This window comes from Cyanistes caeruleus, chromosome 3, assembly GCF_971803275.1.
Source record: "Cyanistes caeruleus chromosome 3, bCyaCae1.hap1.1, whole genome shotgun sequence".
Classification (NCBI taxonomy): domain Eukaryota; kingdom Metazoa; phylum Chordata; class Aves; order Passeriformes; family Paridae; genus Cyanistes; species Cyanistes caeruleus.
In genome coordinates, this window is record NC_141703.1 from 116099046 (window position 1) to 116118811 (window position 19766).

The 19766-nt window shown below is 36.9% G+C and overlaps 1 pseudogene across 1 annotated transcript in view; it reads right to left on the reverse strand.

The window, feature by feature from the left end:
- Positions 1-19766, reverse strand: part of LOC147654493 (receptor expression-enhancing protein 3-like) — a 174669-nt pseudogene that overhangs the window by 10073 nt on the left and 144830 nt on the right. Inside the window, exons 2-5 of the transcript XR_015285287.1 lie at positions 10393-10435; positions 7680-7756; positions 7064-7184; positions 5654-5767 (exon numbers count right to left, since the gene is read on the reverse strand). The product of XR_015285287.1 is annotated as a receptor expression-enhancing protein 3-like (transcript). The remainder of the gene's footprint in view (positions 1-5653; positions 5768-7063; positions 7185-7679; positions 7757-10392; positions 10436-19766) is intronic.

Sequence of the window (19766 nt, forward strand, 5' to 3'; positions counted from 1 at the left end):
CTCAGTTCTCAAAAACTTAAGTACAGCTTGCCTTTGAGTTAAAAATGCCCTATGAATGCTGTACAGTGTCTGTATTAAAGGTTATAGAAATTATGAAGTCAAATTGATTTCCCCAAAATGGCTTAAGACAGGTCTCCTAAGGTTCCTCCTAAGGCAGAAAAAATCCTGCCCTTCCACTACTCCACTTCTTGCACTGAAAAGCATTTCAAGTAAAATACATCAGGAACCAGCTATACTTTACCAGCTGCTAGGACATGGAGAAGAGGACTGGAGAAAGAACTGCTTCTTTTGACAAGTAACAGCTTACAGTATATACATTACTCTGCTATAGTATGAAGACTGTTCATCAGTCCATGTCCAATGCTTGAAGAGGACTTAAGTCTCAGTCACTGAATGCTGGTGAATATGTAAAATGGGCCTAGTTGGTTCACAGCAGAATCCATACAAATTCAGCACAATTCCACTCACCAAATGTGAAGAGTCTACTTAAAATAGTGACAGAAGCTGGTTTTGGCCAGCAGCAGAAGTATAGAAAGACACTTGTTTAGTTGCCCAGAAAGTTCATTCATCATGTGATATACTACAAAAAGACATTTGGAAATTGTATAGCAACTAAACATAACAACTAAAATACTAAGAATTCACATTACAAGCCTGTAGTTCTTATTCCACTGTAGATAAAGGACTAGATCCAAGCTAGGAACATTCAACCCTATTTTCCAGTGAAGCTTTTGGATACAGAATTTTGTTTTTCAAAGGGAAAAAAAAAGTCAAGGATGTGCCATAAAATAACATTGTGCCCTTAACCAAACTGCATGGTTGAGCTGGAGCTCCTGTGGCGCCTCAGAGAGGACGTAAATGGGCCCTTCGTTTCAGAACTACTTGCCAAGATGGAAAGTTTTACTCAAGTTACACACAGTTACACACAGAAAGCATTGAGAAGTTTGAAAGGATATGTATACAAATAAAGATGCAGTACACATGCCTGAGAGTCACAGTAGGAGTGGGAGTTGCACAACAACCGGACAGTCCCCATCACACATACTAACCCTATATAGATACTCCCTACAGTGCCTCCAGTCTCTATCCCACCCCTGGGAACATCCAGTCTAGCCAAATCAAGATTGATATCTACTTTAACTCCACTGCATAGACTGAAGGACAAATTCAAGGTGTTCTGTGGGAGTGTACATATCACTGTGCTTACACTGCATGTAAGACTTAAGATTCTTCCACCCCCACGCTCAAAAGCAGCTGTTAATTGCTTTCTGCTGAAGCAAAGCGTTCTGTGAAGATCTGGATTACTATCAGCTTAGGATAAAAGTCTGGCTGAAAAATATTAAATTCTTTCCTACTGCAGGAAATGTGTGATTAAATGTTCTCCACTGCAGGAAATGTGAGAGTAACATTGACATTTAAAATAATGCTTTAAGAGCTTTGATATTTTGTTTGAAAGGTCAGAGTTACAGCTTGAAAGCAACATGTTTGCCCTAAAAACTGAAATTCAGTTGTAGGTGGAGCAGAAGAGGACCTCCTGCTTCCACTCCCATGCCATGGATATGGCAGAAGCTGCCAGCTCTCCGCAGATATACACACTCCAAGATGCTGCTCAGGAGAAGATGGCAGAGCAGTTACCACTGGTGGCCAGTTATACTGACAGTTCCTGCCAGTAAGGAAGGTATACATTAGGTTGCACTCAGGCCAGAGGCTGGTGACTAAATTACAGCATAAAAGATTGAGACACATATATTTACAATGCCAGGGGAAGAAAAAAAAAATTTTAAAAAAATCACACAACTTAGCACTGAAATTTCTATGTATGCAAACACTGAAGAGGGATGAACTGTGAAGTCTGTGTGTTGTCTTAAAGAAAATGCAAGTCTTTGAGAATGATTTTTCTTCATTATTCAATAGCATTTCCTAAAACATACTAACCATTTTTTGGAGTCCACATTCATTAACAGTGACCAATGTGACCAATTAAAGTCATAATATGTTTTTAAATCAATTTTTAAAAATAAATAAAGCCTATTTAAGGGTCTCCTTTCAAGTCTACTCAGCCTCTGGTATGTTATTAGTATGCAGTCTCATCAGCTGACCCTCATAAATGAAATTACATTTTCTATTCTGTTATTGAGCATGTGCTTTTACAGTCTGTATGCTTAACCCAGGGAAGTAAACAAACACCACTTTGTCTGCCTCAGGGACTCTTTGTTCTTTAAATTGGACTTGCACCCCCCACTGGCCGGGATCACTGACAGAAGCTGCCTGCCTCCCTTGGACGAGTTCTCAATGGACTCTACAGCATGCAGTACCCACATTCTCAGCTCTTCTCTCCCTGATCCAATCCAAGCTGACAGGGAATGACTTCTGTTCCCTCTCAACGTGGAGAGGGACTCCTGTCCCGTGAATAACCTCTGCAGCATGACAGGCTGTCCCAGCAGGGAGGAGGATGAAAGCAGTACTGCTCCCCATAGTGATACTGGCTGTGTGCCACAGCTGGCTGCAAGATACCTCCTTCCTCTGCCATGTCCTGAGTGAGAACAAGGGGAAGTGTGAGCAAGGCCAGGAGAATAACAGTCAATTAGCAAAAGGGCAGCAGATTCAGGATGACTAGAACACATTCAGAAAACACAGCCCTCAAAACATATTATCATCACCAATAACACTTTACAAATTAACACTATTTGTGTAACCCCATAAGCTGTGAAATACCCCCCGAGTATTTCACAGCTTAATTAGCAGTCCCCCTGCTCATAATGATAAAGACACCAGATTTCACTAGTAGCTCAAGAAATCTGAATGCATGGGTTGGCAGAAATTGAAACACAGAGGTAACCATCATCTCAGAAGACCTGAAAAACAGAGGAGTATGAGATGTATCCAAGTATGAGATGTAGCACTGGAACCTAAGCGCTGTGAATATAATTCCCCCAAATCCATAAACAACTGAGCTATTGAGGTATCTTGTTTTTGATTCCTTAACTAATAAAAATTTCCTTATATACAAATTCAGCACAGACTATCATCTCTAAATTTCCTGAAATCAGGATTTCACAAAGATTTGTTTTCTGACATGCTTATTTAACACTATTTTGCTCATGTATTTAGTAGGTTTTGAAACACTACATTTTATATGACCAGTGGCTAACTAGTACCAGCTAAAAATACAGTATGAGAATGTAAGCTATAAGTCAATACTCTTGCCAAATACATTTAAATTTAACTATAGGGGAGAGGGTTTAAATCTATGTCAAATTTCAGTAGACTCACCTGGCTGGCTGCTCCAACCTCCCTAACAGAGCCAGCATTACCTTTTAATGGTAATCCCCTATTCCTTTGACAACCCTTGAAGAAAATCACTCTCTTCCACATTTGATATTCAAAATATTTCAGTAAGTTTCCAAGCCATTTTTAACACCCTCCTAAAGTCACTATAAGCAGTTTTCTTGGACACTTTAGTGTCTTTTGACATAGGTTTAATCTTGCACATGTTTAGCCTCTCCCCCTCTCCTAATTTGAGATCTGCTATGTCAGAATAAGTATGTGTCTAATGTCTATTTAAAAAAAAAAAAAAAAAAGAATAGTGGTGAAAGTGTGTCCTGATCCCACTACTTCAATTCAATTCCTGAAATCATATAGCATGCTCCACCAGCTCTTGGTGAAGGGATAATAATTTCACCTGCTAGAGGCAGCAGTTAACTCTTGAAAAACAGGGAACAAAATCAAGAACGCATGCATTGTGTCCATTTGCTTGCATGAAGCAGGCATGCTCAGCATTTTGGAATGACAAACATAAGAGGCTTAACATGCCAAAATAAAGATTTTATTTATTTTTTTTTCAGTGAGTCTTCTCTTTCATCTGTTTAAAAATCGTGCCTATTTTAGGTCTTGGTATTGTGGTGGTTTTTTTTCGCAAGCATCTGATCTGCACTGAACTAATTCTGTACAAATATTCATGAGCGTGTTTAACAAGTTTTAACAAAAAGAGCAGGCATCTTGCGAGTCACAGCTGAATAGCAATGAAGTCTAAACATAGACATTTCAGAAAAAGTTATTCATTATTTCAGAAAAGATTGAGGAGATATTGGTGTTATTTATTTTACAGTACTTCAGTTACACCCTAAAAGTTACCACAGAAATATCCAACCATAGCCAAACATGAAGAACACACACAAATCCTAGGAATCCTTACAGGCGCTTCTTCTAATAAATTTGTAATGCAAAGAACTTGAATTTTAGCATTTAGCAATTAAACTTGATTTCCCCATAGAGCACTTTGGGTGTTTGCTTTTTGGGTTTCCTTGGCTTGTTTAAATAACCTATTTTCACTCTGGATACTTTAATTCCTTTGGTGGTGCATTCTATTGCATTCAAAATTATTTCATGTCTTAAGGCATTATTAAGAATTTGAATAATGAAGAAGAAACCCACAGTGATCAAATGCAATCACTTTCTCAGTATTTTAGGCTCATTATGACCATATTTTAAAACAAAAAGTTACAATGCTATACCAGCCACATGCATCTTTAAGAACAGAGAAAATGAGCAAACAAGATATACACGACTACTTTTCCAAAGCTTTTTGAGGTAGCACGTAAAAGTGTAGTTTTTAGGAATGTCTTTTATTTCTAATGCAGAAAGTTCACATAGAAGCCCAGACATTTAAGTTAATGCCAGCTGTACATACTCGACTTTGACAGGCAGGGATCTCTTCGTTGTTTTCTGTTATCTACAGACAGTGTTCAGGTTTTCAGTGCTGTTACTATGAGCACAATGGTTCCATTTATTCCCAGGAAGAAATTAATCATGATTGCCTTAAACCTGTGATTTCACTTGGACATACAACTTTTTCTCTCTATACCTTTTATTTTTTCTTTTTTTCTTTTTTTTTGTGTGTGTGCGTGTGTGTGTGTGTGTGTGTTTTGGTTTGAATTACTATTAGGTAGGATACACATGGTCTGAAGTATATTCCCTTCAGTGGTGCACAAATTGGTTACAATCTTACATATTAGCCTGTATTTTGTCTTTCTAGACCCAGAGCCGTCTGAAATATTAAAGGTAGTGAATTTTTGCGGGAAGGTAATCTAGAAAAAATGACAGATTACTTCATAATTTAATGGCAAATCCATGGCAAAGAAAATGTATTCTAAACACCAATAGGCAGGCTTATGCTTAGCATAATAATTTAATAATTCACTCAAGTTGCAAACAGGTTAATTGTGTCAAGATAATTTTTATCGATGGTAGTAGTCCTTCATGCCTAAATTCATTATGTGGCATTACCTCAGGATGATTGGAGAAAAACAGCAGAAAAGCCAGAAGTCCTTTAAAAAGTTTGTTTACCAGTAAGAAAGCACAACACAGACAGAAAAGAAACAATGGACATCTATGTTAAAAGCCTGCACAGAAAACTGAATGGTAACTTTTGAATTTAGAGTAAATTGATCCTCATAATCCAAGAAATAACTGCAAGCCATCTTAAACAAAAAAACAACAAACGTACTATGAGAAGAGGGCTGCAAGCCTTGAATTGTGTCCCAGGATTTCAATACACTTGCAGAATTTATCTTTTTTATATAAGAGTGGTAAATCCCCAGTGCAATGACACTGATATCAAGCTCAAAAGCAATTAATGCAAGCAGAAACTTACCTTTACAGCTGCTGTCACTGCAGCAGTTGCTGCCAAATTCAACTCCTGCCTTCCAAAATTCACCATGGCCTCATAGCCTCTTTCTTTGGCTTGGACAATGTACTCATCAATCTCCTAAAAGAAAAACGTATTTAAATTTTAGAGGGCTGTTCATAAGAGAGCAAAGTTACCCCACAGTATTATTTTCCCATCAGTAAAGGAAGACAGAAAAATATTTAAGAAAATATTTAATGGGATATATCTTTGTATACAGGTGTTTTATTCATTACAACTCTCTCATTAAAAAAATTATTATATGTGGTCAAACAAGAAGATAAAGTACATCACTTCAGTACAGCTCAGAAACGTTGCAAAATGTTCCTTAGAGAGTGTAAGCTTAACTTGTTGGACAGAAGTTCTTCAAGAAATATCATGCATTTCAAGAAATAACATCATCTTACATGAAGAACTCAGTCAGCTCCCTAGAAAGGTAGAGTCAACTTGCAAAGAACTTCCAAACCCACAGCTTTGAAATAGTTAAGTACCAAGGACAAAACAGTTACGACATTTATCTCCAGCTCTGGTAAATGCCTGGAGTTGAAGATAAAGACTGCAAGGTACTTCCCAATAGTTTGGAGAGTACAGGGAAGTATCCCTCTAGCTCACAAAGTTGCAAGTTGTTTATTGCACAACATTCAGAATGTCAAGATACTTGCTCTGTTCCTATCAGTGACAATCTTACTACCTGCTTTACCTAATAAAGGCCAAGCCTAGCACTGACCTTCAGGAATGCTCTTTTCTGTAGTGTGAGGTTTCTCAGTGCTTGTCTTCAGACCTTTGCTAATTGCTCTTTCCCCTCATCCAAACAGGATGCTGAAAAAGAGCTAAGCAGAGCTGTGTCCCTGTCATACTTTGATTAAAGCAAACCATCTTCTGGCTATTTTTATGTTTGGGTATTTACTGCTGCAGACTGGTTTACCCTTTAAACAAGTCTCTCCTCTTGTCAGTTTGCGAACCAAAAAAAGTCATTGATGTCAATCATCCTGAGGAGTGTTATTCCTCATTTATGCTAGAAAAAAATGTTAACATTAACAGCTTTTAGTAAAGCTGTGTTCATACATTCACATGCTTGCAGTAGAAAGTTAAACTGCATCACTTCCACTTAACTGGGCTCCTCAGAGTGCATCAAGTAGAGCAGGGCACACGAAACTCTCATGTTAATAGGAAGCAGGACCTGGTCTGCTCAGGCAAGTTAAACAAAAGCATAGACATGGACAATCATGTGCACTTGCTTCCGCTAGTCCAAATTCATGCTGCCTGGCAATACAGTAACAAGCTGCTCTGCTCTTATACTGTATCTAGCAACAGCTTTTATTTCAGCACATGTTGTTTCCATATTAGGCATTAAAAATCTGAGAAGTTATTTCTTACCCTTTCTTTAGAAGAAAGCAGTGGGTGGAGGAATTTTCTGTAGATTAAACTTGTCCCTCTAGTATATGGGGAAAGGAGCCAGGTAACAAAAGCTATCTTCAATTCATAGTACAGTGGAAACCTACAGACAAGTTAAAGGTTGCACAAAATTAACAACTGCAGTAGAAAATGCACAGTAACTAATCTTTATAAAGAGATCTATTAAAAAACCACAATTATATTAGCATTTAGGATTCTTCAAATACAAGAAGTTACATCAGACAGAAATTAAATGAGTTACGGATTTATGGACTGTCATTTAAGCAATCAAAACAGTTAATATGCTTGTTTTTCATTATATATTCCTACACAGAGAAATTCTAGGCCATCCTTATAAGAGTTTCATTCTCGTATTCAGTTTCTACAGTGGAGCTAGAAATGTTATAATCCCTACTTCAAGTAACAGTGTATAGCAAATTTGAAAGCAGATGCTGTTCATCTATGCACCAAGATCTTTTCCTGTAAAATGGGCTATTAAATTAACGTGACTTCTTTATATAAAATAAATCAATACAACTCCAAAAACATCAGAAACAAATATAGTTTCCTCTACAGTTCATAAAAAGCAGGGTCTTACCAAGAGACTGTTAGGTCAGTTATCGTTTCAGTAACTATATAAAGAGCACACACAATCCAGTACATCATCCAGCGAACCTGAAAATTAAAATAGCATCTTCACTAAGAGCTTTAATTTCACTTTTAGACATAATATACTATACACGGTACATTTTTTTCCGAGTTAGCACGGCAAGACATTCAACAGTATCTCAGTCTTCATAAACCAGGTATCAGGTGAAATGATCAGGTGAAGATTCCAGAAGATTTCTGTTCATAAGTAGGATTGGTGGCAGCTGCAACAAGCTCAATATGAAATGGCTGTGTCACCAGGATCACAAGCTCACATAGGTTGATTTCACAGATTTGATTCTCTCTCTACAAACCTTTAGCGATATAAAAAAACCAGTGCGAGATCAGTAGATTATCCTAAGTATGGAAAACAAATCCCACCATAACACTAACAGCTATTTCATTCTCTTCCACACTCAACCATATGTTCATACCATGCACATGAAAGTCAGCATTAGTGAAGCATCCCTTGCTTTCATTTCACAGTATGTGTTATTCAGCTTCACATTACCATTACATTCCACCTGTGTGATTACTGGTATGGTATTAACACGGAGGCAAGGCAACATAAAGAGCATTTGCATGGAGATTTTAATTCTATTTATATGCCAAGAACTACAAAATTCTTGTTAATTAAAAAGTTTATGTGTTAATGCTTCAGGGATTTACAGGTAGAAACCTATTTTTGTTTATGGCTTATACTATATATCATTGCTTTGAAATCAGACTTAAAATAGTATAATTTGTTTTATAACAAGTAAGATAATCACTCCTTTTTCTTGAGCATTTGTTCAAATTTGGTTGCATCAGCTGATTACATGTTTCAGAATAAATACTACAGAAATAGTTCCTATGCATTTGTCTTCCCTAAGCTAGGAGATGCCAAAAGCAATGTATTTCCAAAATGGGTCACTGCAAACCACCACTGGTTATTTGTACAAACTGAACATCCACATGTTCTTTAAATTCCTAGGAAAATACCCTGCAACAATGCATAACCATTTAGAAACAAACAACCCCCCCAAAAAACCAAACCAGCAAACAGTAAAACAAAACCACCACAACTGTTAGAGACTAGTTGGAACCCTAAATTCACGGTACTCTCTTTCAAAGGGAGGATATATATATTCCTTTGAAGGTGTGTGTATATATATATATATATATATATATATATATATATACACATACATACACACCTTCCCACAGAGGATGTGGCTCAGGTTTAATCTTCCCTTTTAAAACAATCTTATTTGTAGTGGACTTAAGTAACTACTCTAAACCTAATGATACACTGCTGCCTATTTCATGGATGTGCATTATCATTTAAAACCACTTCCTCTGTCAGAACCTGAGACCCATTTATCTTAAATGTAAAGCTTTTCTGTGTTTCAGTTTGACAAGAAACTCAGTCATGTGATAACATTCTTCAATTTCTCAGAGGATTTAGATATTTTAGGGTTGAATAAACAAAGACAAATGTACACAACAGCTGAAGTCATTGCTGACAGGCCGTGTGATATTTAGACTGGTGACCCTTCCATGAACCAGAGTCAACACCTGAATGAAAATCAAATCTAACCTTGCCCCATCAACTTAAGCAGAATGCAATGCAACCTTTAAGAATCCTTCCAAGACTGTATTTTTCCCCAATATAATTTATCTAGGTTGTTCCTTCCTTAATCAACATCTATTAATCCAATTAAGAACAGTGTAAGTGGAATTTGTCCTGGGCTTCTAGGAATAGTATAAATGTCTTGCAAGAGGGCACAAGAGATCTGCCAGGAGACCTCCTGAGGACTGGGCAAAGATTCTATAAACCACAAATCATATTCTAGTATGCAGTAACTAATGCAGTAGGTACCACAAGTATCAATGATGTAACAAATGAACATGTGTGACTTAGAGGGGTTTTCATAGCAGAAAAAAAGAGAAAAGGACATGAAAAATTGAAGGTCAGATTTCACACTACTGAACACTATCACCTACTTTAAGTAACAGAATCTTCAACCAAGTTTTATTTTTCATATTAAAAAAAGTGATTAGAGATTTGTTTAGTTGAGGGGTTTTTTCCTAGCATCCAAGCGTTAAGCTCATCTTGGTTGGTTTTGTCTGAAGCACATTCTTTCAGGTCAGGATTTTGAAGCCAGTATTTGAAAAGGCTGGTCTGTTCAGACATAAAAACTACATTTCAGATGCTTATTTCAATTGCTTTGATGCAATACAGTGAAAAAACATCTCAAATATCTTAGTCAACTCCATTCAACAAGGAAAATTGCAAGAACAAATAAATCTCCTCAAAGGCCTAGATTCTAATTTTTAGCACTGAAGTCCGTAAGTTTTTTAAATTACCATAAGCAGCACAACACCCTTTTTTTCCCCCCCGAAATAATCTTTGACCAATTTTCTGCATCATGACCTACACAACAAGTCAAGATGTCTATTCTTTTTGTTTGGTTGGTTTTTTGTGGTGGAAGTAGTGGCTGGGTAAAATATTTTACTGTTACAAAGCTCTTATCAATTCAGCAACAAGCATAGATGGCTTCTGAGCCACACAAAACCCTGGAAAGGAAGTTGTGCTTGGACCATAATGTGAGTGGCGGCAGACTTGTGCCATTTCGAAAGCTACATTTAAATCTAAAACCTTTACTGTGAAAGAAGATTACCCTGTTGGGAAGACGACAGCCATGGATCATCCCAAAAACGTATCTGGACAGTCAACACAATCACCAATGGAATGATAAGAATGCGTCACAAAATCTCCACCAATTCCCAGAACATCCCACAAAATTCCCTAAATCTTCTCAAAACAAGACCAAAATCTAGAAAAAATCATACCAAATCTCCACAAATTCCCACAAAATACATGAAAAATCCCTCAAGATCCCTAAATCGCTTCAATATCCCACAAAATTCCACAAAAATCACACTAAACCTCCACAAGTTTCCACAAAATCTAAGAAAAATTCCTCAAAAGTCTTCAAGTCTCCTCAAAACCACACAAAGTCCTTGAAAAGGCCCACCAAATTCCACAAAAATCCCACAGAATCTCCACAAATTCCCACAAAATCTAAAAAAAAATCCTCAAAATTCTTCAAGTCTGTTCAGAATCCCACAGAATTCCAGACAAATCCACAAAAATCCTGAAAAATCCCACAAAAATCCTAAAATCTTCTCAAAACCTTGAAAACTTCCAGAAACACCCTGCAAAATCTACACAAGTTTCCATACAATTCAAGAAAAATCCCAGAAAATTCCCTAAATCCCCTTAAAACCACACCAAATTCCAGGAACATGTCACAAAATTCCCTAAATCTCCTCAATATCCCACAAAATTCCAAAAAAATCACACAAAACCACCACAAGTTTCCACACAATCTAAGAAAAATTCCTCAAAATTCTTCAAGTCCATTCAGAATCCCAAAAAGTCCTTGAAAAACCTTACAAAATTCCAGAGAAGTCCCACAAAATTCCCTAAATCTTCTCAAAACCATACCAATTCACAGGAACATCCCACAAAACATCCGTTGCATCCCACAAAATCACACAAAATTCCCTAAATCTTCTCAAAACACGACCAAATTCTGGAAAAAATCCCACCAAATCTCCACAAATTCCCACAAAATACATGAAAAATCCCTCAAGATCCCTAAATCGCCTCAATATCCCACAAAATTCCACAAAAATCACACAAAACCACCACAAGTATCCAAAAAATCTAAGAAAAATTCCTCAAAATTCTTCAACTCTGTTCAGAATCCCACAGAATTCCAGAAAAATCCTACAAAATTCCTGGGAAGTGCCACAAAAATCCCTAAATATTCTCAAAACCCAAACAAATTCATGCAGCATCTCACAAAATCTCCACCAATATCCAAAAAATTCAAGAAAATTCCCTCCAAATTCTTCAAGTCTCCTCCAAATCCCACAAAATTCAAGACAAATCCTCAAAATTCCACGAAAATGCCACAAAATTCCCTACATCTTCTCAAAATCCAAACAAATTCCTGAAACATCTCACAAAATCTCCACCAATTTCCACAACATTTAGGAAAAATCCCTCCAACTTCTTCAAGTCTCCTCCAAATCCCACAAAATTCAAGAGAATTCCTCAAAATTCCACAAAAATCCCACAAAATTCCTGCAACATCTCACAAAATCTCCGGAAATTTACACAAAATTCAAGAAGACTCTCACAAAATACTTGAAAGCTGCTGAAAATTCCACGAAAATCCCACAAAAATCCCTACATCTTCTCAAAACCCAACCACATTCCTGCAGCATCTCACAAAATCTCCACCAATATCCAAAAAATTCAAGAAAATTCCCTCCAAATTCTTCAAGTCTCCTCCAAATCCCACAAAATTCAAGAGAAATCCCACAAAATTCCACAAAAATCCCACAAAATTCCATAAATCTTCTCAAAACCTAACCAAATTCCTGCAACATCTCACAAAATCTCCACCAATTTCCACAACATGTAGGAAAAATACCTAAAAATTATTCGTCTCCTCCAAATCCCACAAAAATCCCACCAAATTCCTGCAACATCTCACAAAATCTCCGGAAATTTCCACAAAATTCAAGAAGACTCTCACAAAATACTTGAAAGCTGCTGAAAATTCCACCAATATCCCACAAAAATCCCTAAATCTTCTCAAAACCCAACCACATTCCTGCAGCATCTCACAAAATCTCCACCAATATCCAAAAAGTTCAAGAAAATTCCCTCCAAATTCTTCAAGTCTCCTCAAAATCCCACAAAATTCAAGAGAAATCCTCAAAATCCCACAAAAGTCCCACCAAATTCCAGAACCATCTCACAAAATCTCAACAAATTTCCACTAAATTCAAGAAAACTCTCACAAAGTTCTTGAAAGCCCCTCAAAATTCCAGAAAAATGCCACAAAATTCCCTACATCTTCTCAAAACCCAACCACATTCCTGCAACATCCCACAAAATCTCCAGCAATTTCCACAAAATTCAAGAAAAATCCCTCCAAATTCTTCAAGTCTCGTACAAATCCCAGAAAAATCCCACAAAATTCCAGAAACATCCCACCAAATCACCTCAATATCACCAAACATTCTGGAAAAACCTCACAAAATTGCAGAAAAATGCCACAAAATTCCCTAAACCTTCTCAAAACCCTACCAAATTCCTGCAACATCCCACAAAATCTCCAACAATTTCCACAAAATTCAAGAAATATCCCTCCAAATTCACTGAATTTCCTCAATATCCCACCAAATTCCAGAACCATCTCACAAAATCTCAACAAATTTCCACAAAATCTAAGAAAATTCCCTCCAAATTCTTCAAGGCTCCTCCAAATCCCACAAAATTCAAGAGAAATCCTCAAAATTCCACAAAAATCCAACAAAATTCCTTCCATCTTCTCAAAACCCAAACAAATTCCTGCAACATCTCACAAAATCTCCACCAATTTCCAAACATTTCAAGAAAAATCCCGCAAAATTCTTCACGTCTCCTCCAAATACCACAAACATCCTACAAACATCTCACAAACATCCCACAAACATCCCATAAAATTCAATAGAAATCCCACAAAATTCAAGAGAAATCCCACCAAATTCTGTACAAGCCCCACACAATTCCCTAAATCTTCTCAGAACCCAACCACATTCCTGCAGCATCCCACAAAATCTCCAACAATTTCCACAAAATTCAAGAAAAATCCCTCCAAATTCACTGAATTTCCTCAATATCCCACCAAACTCCAGAACCATCTCACAAAATCTCAACAAATTTCCAAAAAATTAAAAAAAACTCTCACAAAGTTCTTGAAAGCCCCTCAAAATTCCAGAAAAATCCCACAAAATTCCAGAAACATCCCACAAAATCTCCTCAATATCACCAAACATTCTGGAAAAACCCCCCAAAATTCCAGAAAAATGCCACAAAATTCCCTAAATCTGATGAAAACATTACAAAATTGCACAGACATCTCACAAAATCTCCACCAATTTCCACAAAATTCAAGAAAAATCCCGCAAAATTCTTCAAGTCTCCTCCAAATCCCACAAAATTCAAGAGAAATCCTCAAAATTCCACAAAAATCCCACAAAATTCCTTCCATCTTCTCAGAACCCAAACAAACTCCTGCAACATCTCACAAAATCTCCACCAATTTCCAAACAATTCAAGAAAAATCCTGCAAAATTCTTCAAGTCTCCTCCAAATCTCACAAACATCCCACAAACATCCCACAAACATCCCACAAACATCCCACAAAATTCAAGAGAAATCGCACAAAATTCAAAAGAAATCGCACAAAATCCTGTACAAGCCTCACACAATTCCCTAAATCTTCTCAAAACCCAACCACATTCCTGCAACTTCCCACAAAATCTCTGGAAATTTCCACAAAATTCAAGAAGACTCTCACAAAATACTTGAAAGCTGCTGAAAATTCCACGAATATCCCACAAAAATCTCTAAATCTTCTCAAAACCCACCACATTCCTGCAGCACCTCACAAAATCTCCACCAATATCCAAAAAATTCAAGAAAATTCCCTCCAAATTCTTCAAGTCTCGAACAAATCCCAGAAAAATCCCACAAAATTCCAGAAACATCCCACCAAATCACCTCAATATCACCAAACATTCTGGAAAAGCCTCACAAAATTGCAGAAAAATGCCACAAAATTCCCTAAACCTTCTCAAAACCCTACCAAATTCCTGCAACATCCCACAAAATCTCCAACAATTTCCACAAAATTCAAGAAAAATCCCTCCAAATTCACTGAATTTCCTCAATATCCCACCAAATTCCAGAACCATCTCACAAAATCTCAACAAATTTCCACAAAATCTAAGAAAATTCCCTCCAAATTCTTCAAGTCTCCTCCAAATCCCACAAAATTCAAGAGAAATCCTCAAAATTCCACAAAAATCCAACAAAATTCCTTCCATCTTCTCAAAACCCAACCAAATTCCTGCAACATCTCGCAAAATCTCCACCAATTTCCAAACATTTCAAGAAAAATCCCGCAAAATTCTTCAAGTCTCCTCCAAATACCACAAACATCCTACAAACATCTCACAAACATCCCACAAAAATCCCATAAAATTCAATAGAAATCCCACAAAATTCAAGAGAAATCCCACGAAATTCTGTACAAGCCCCACACAATTCCCTAAATCTTCTCAGAACCCAACCACATTCCTACAACATCCCACAAAATCTCTGGAAATTTCCACAAAATTCAAGAAAATTCCCTCCAAATTCACTGAATTTCCTCAATATCCCACCAAATTCCAGAACCATCTCACAAAATCTCAACAAATTTCCACAAAATCTAAGAAAATTCCCTCCAAATTCTTCAAGTCTCCTCCAAATCCCACAAAATTCAAGAGAAATCCTCAAAATTCCACAAAAATCCAACAAAATTCCTTCCATCTTCTCAAAACCCAAACAAATTCCTGCAACATCTCACAAAATCTCCACCAATTTCCAAACATTTCAAGAAAAATCCCGCAAAATTCTTCAAGTCTCCTCCAAATACCACAAACATCCTACAAACATCTCACAAACATCCCACAAACATCCCATAAAATTCAATAGAAATCCCACAAAATTCAAGAGAAATCCCACCAAATTCTGTACAAGCCCCACACAATTCCCTAAATCTTCTCAGAACCCAACCACATTCCTGCAGCATCCCACAAAATCTCCAACAATTTCCACAAAATTCAAGAAAAATCCCTCCAAATTCACTGAATTTCCTCAATATCCCACCAAATTCCAGAACCATCTCACAAAATCTCAACAAATTTCCACAAAATCTAAGAAAATTCCCTCCAAATTCTTCAAGTCTCCTCCAAATCCCACAAAATTCAAGACAAATCCTCCAAATCCCACAAAAATCCCACCAAATTCCAGAACCATCTCACAAAATCTCAACAAATTTCCACTAAATTCAAGAAAACGCTCACAAAGTTCTTGAAAGCCCCTCAAAATTCCAGAAAAATGCCACAAAATTCCCTACATCTTCTCAAAACCCAACCACATTCCTGCAACATCCCACAAAATCTCCAACAATATCCAAAAAATTCAAGAAAAATCCCTCCAAATTCTTCAAGTCTCGTACAAATCCCAGAAAAATCCCACAAAATTCCAGAAACATCCCGCAAAATCTCCTCAATATCACCAAACATTCTGGAAAAGCCCCTCAAAATTACAGAAAAATGCCACAAAATTCCCTAAATCTGCTCAAAACATTACAAAATTCCACAGACATCTCACAAAATCTCCACCAATTTCCACAAAATTCAAGAAAAATCCCACAAAATTCCTCAAGTCTCCTCCAAATCCCACAAAATTCAAGAGAAATCCTCAAAATTCCACAAAAATCCAACAAAATTCCTTCCATCTTCTCAGAACCCAAACAAATTCCTGCAACATCTCACAAAATCTCCACCAATTTCCAAACAATTCAAGAAAAATCCTGCAAAATTCTTCAAGTCTCCTCCAAATACCACAAACATCCCACAAACATCCCACAAACATCCCACAAACATCCCACAAAATTCAAGAGAAATCCCATAAAATTCAAAAGAAATCGCACAAAATCCTGTACAAGCCCCACACAATTCCCTAAATCTTCTCAAAACCCAACCGCATCCCTGCAGCATCCCACAAAATCTCCAACAATTTCCACAAAATTCAAGAAAAATCTCTCAAAATTCACTGAATTTCCTCAATATCCCACCAAATTCCAGAACCATCTCACAAAATCTCAACAAATTTCCACTAAATTCAAGACAACGCTCACAAAGTTCTTGAAAGCCCCTCAAAATTCCAGAAAAATGCCACAAAATTTCCTACATCTTCTCAAAACATTACAAAATTCCACAGACATCTCACAAAATCTCCACCAATTTCCAGAAAATTCAAGAAAAATCCTGCAAAATTCTTCAAGTCTGCTCCAAATCCCACAAAATTCAAGAGAAATCCTCAAAATTCCACAAAAATCCAACAAAATTCCCTACATCTTCTCAAAATCCAAACAAATTCCTGCAACATCTCACAAAATCTCCACCAATTTCCACAACATTTAGGAAAAATCCCTCCAACTTCTTCAAGTCTCCTCCAAATCCCACAAAATTCAAGAGAATTCCTCAAAATTCCACAAAAATCCCACAAAATTCCTGCAACATCTCACAAAATCTCCGGAAATTTCCACAAAATTCAAGAAGACTCTCACAAAATACTTGAAAGCTGCTGAAAATTCCATGAAAATCCCACAAAAATCCCTAAATCTTCTCAAAACCCAACCACATTCCTGCAGCATCTCACAAAATCTCCACCAATATCCAAAAAGTTCAAGAAAATTCCCTCCAAATTCTTCAAGTCTCCTCCAAATCCCACAAAATTCAAGAGAAATCCTCCAAATCCCACAAAAATCCCACCAAATTCCAGAACCATCTCACAAAATCTCAACAAATTGCCACTAAATTCAAGAAAACGCTCACAAAGTTCTTGAAAGCCCCTCAAAATTCCAGAAAAATGCCACAAAATTCCCTACATCTTCTCAAAACCCAAACAAACTCCTGCAACATCTCACAAAATCTCCAACAATTTCCAAACAATTCAAGAAAAATCCCGCAAAATTCTTCAAGTCTCGTACAAATCCCAGAAAAATCCCACAAAATTCCAGAAACATCCCACCAAATCACCTCAATATCACCAAACATTCTGGAAAAGCCTCACAAAATTGCAGAAAAATGCCACAAAATTCCATAAATCTTCTCAAAACCCAAACAAATTCCTGCAACATCCCACAAAATCTCCAACAATTTCCACAAAATTCAAGAAAAATCCCTCCAAATTCACCGAATTTCCTCAATATCCCACCAATTCCAGAACCATCTCACAAAATCTCAACAAATTTCCACAAAATCTAAGAAAATTCCCTCAAAATTCTTCAAGTCTCCTCCAAATCCCACAAAATTCAAGAGAAATCCTCAAAATTCCACAAAAATCCCACAAAATTCCTTCCATCTTCTCAGAACCCAAACAAACTCCTGCAACATCTCACAAAATCTCCACCAATTTCCAAACAATTCAAGAAAAATCCCGCAAAATTCTTCAAGTCTCCTCCAAATACCACAAACTTCCCACAAACATCCCACAAACATCCCACAAAATTCAAGAGAAATCCCACAAAATTCAAAAGAAATCGCACAAAATCCTGTACAAGCCCCACACAATTCCCTAAATCTTCTCAAAACCCAACCACATTCCTGCAACATCCCACAAAATCTCTGAAAATTTCCACAAAATTCAAGAAGACTCTCACAAAATACTTGAAAGCTGCTGAAAATTCCACGAAAATCCCACAAAAATCCCTAAATCTTCTCAAAACCCAACCACATTCCTGCAGCATCTCACAAAATCTCCACCAATATCCAAAAAATTCAAGAAAATTCCCTCCAAATTCTTCAAGTCTCCTCCAAATCCCACAAAATTCAAGAGAAATCCTCAAAATCCCACAAAAATCCCACCAAATTCCAGAACCATCTCACAAAATCTCAACAAATTGCCACTGAATTCAAGAAAACTCTCACAAAGTTCTTGAAAGCCCCTCAAAATTCCAGAAAAATGCCACAAAATTCCCTACATCTTCTCAAAACCCAACCACATTCCTGCAACATCCCACAAAATCTCCAACAATTTCCACAAAATTCAAGAAAAATCCCTCCAAATTCTTCAAGTCTCGTACAAATCCCAGAAAAATCCCACAAAATTCCAGAAACATCCCACCAAATCACCTCAATATCACCAAACATTCTGGAAAAACCTCACAAAATTGCAGAAAAATGCCACAAAATTCCCTAAACCTTCTCAAAACCCTACCAAATTCCTGCAACATCCCACAAAATCTCCAACAATTTCCACAAAATTCAAGAAAAATCCCTCCAAATTCACTGAATTTCCTCAATATCCCACCAAATTCCAGAACCATCTCACAAAATCTCAACAAATTTCCACAAAATCTAAGAAAATTCCCTCCAAATTCTTCAAGTCTCCTCCAAATCCCACAAAATTCAAGAGAAATCCTCAAAATTCCACAAAAATCCAACAAAATTCCTTCCATCTTCTCAAAACCCAAACAAATTCCTGCAACATCTCACAAAATCTCCACCAATTTCCAAACATTTCAAGAAAAATCCCGCAAAATTCTTCAAGTCTCCTCCAAATACCACAAACATCCTACAAACATCTCACAAACATCCCACAAACATCCCATAAAATTCAATAGAAATCCCACAAAATTCAAGAGAAATCCCACCAAATTCTGTACAAGCCCCACACAATTCCCTAAATCTTCTCAGAACCCAACCACATTCCTGCAGCATCCCACAAAATCTCCAACAATTTCCACAAAATTCAAGAAAAATCCCTCCAAATTCACTGAATTTCCTCAATATCCCACCAAATTCCAGAACCATCTCACAAAATCTCAACAAATTTCCACAAAATCTAAGAAAATTCCCTCCAAATTCTTCAAGTCTCCTCCAAATCCCACAAAATTCAAGAGAAATCCTCAAAATTCCACAAAAATCCTACAAAATTCCTTCCATCTTCTCAAAACCCAAACAAACTCCTGCAACATCTCACAAAATCTCCACCAATTTACACAACATTTAGGAAAAATCCCTCCAACTTCTTCAAGTCTCCTCCAAATCCCACAAAATTCAAGAGAAATCCTCAAAATCCCACAAAAATCCCACCAAATTCCTGCAACATCTCACAAAATCTCTGGAAATTTCCACAAAATTCAAGAAGACTCTCACAAAATACTTGAAAGCTGCTGAAAATTCCACGAAAATCCCACAAAAATCTCTAAATCTTCTCAAAACCCAACCACATTCCTGCAGCATCTCACAAAATCTCCACCAATATCCAAAAAATTCAAGAAAATTCCCTCCAAATTCTTCAAGTCTCCTCCAAATCCCACAAAATTCAAGACAAATCCTCCAAATCCCACAAAAATCCCACCAAATTCCA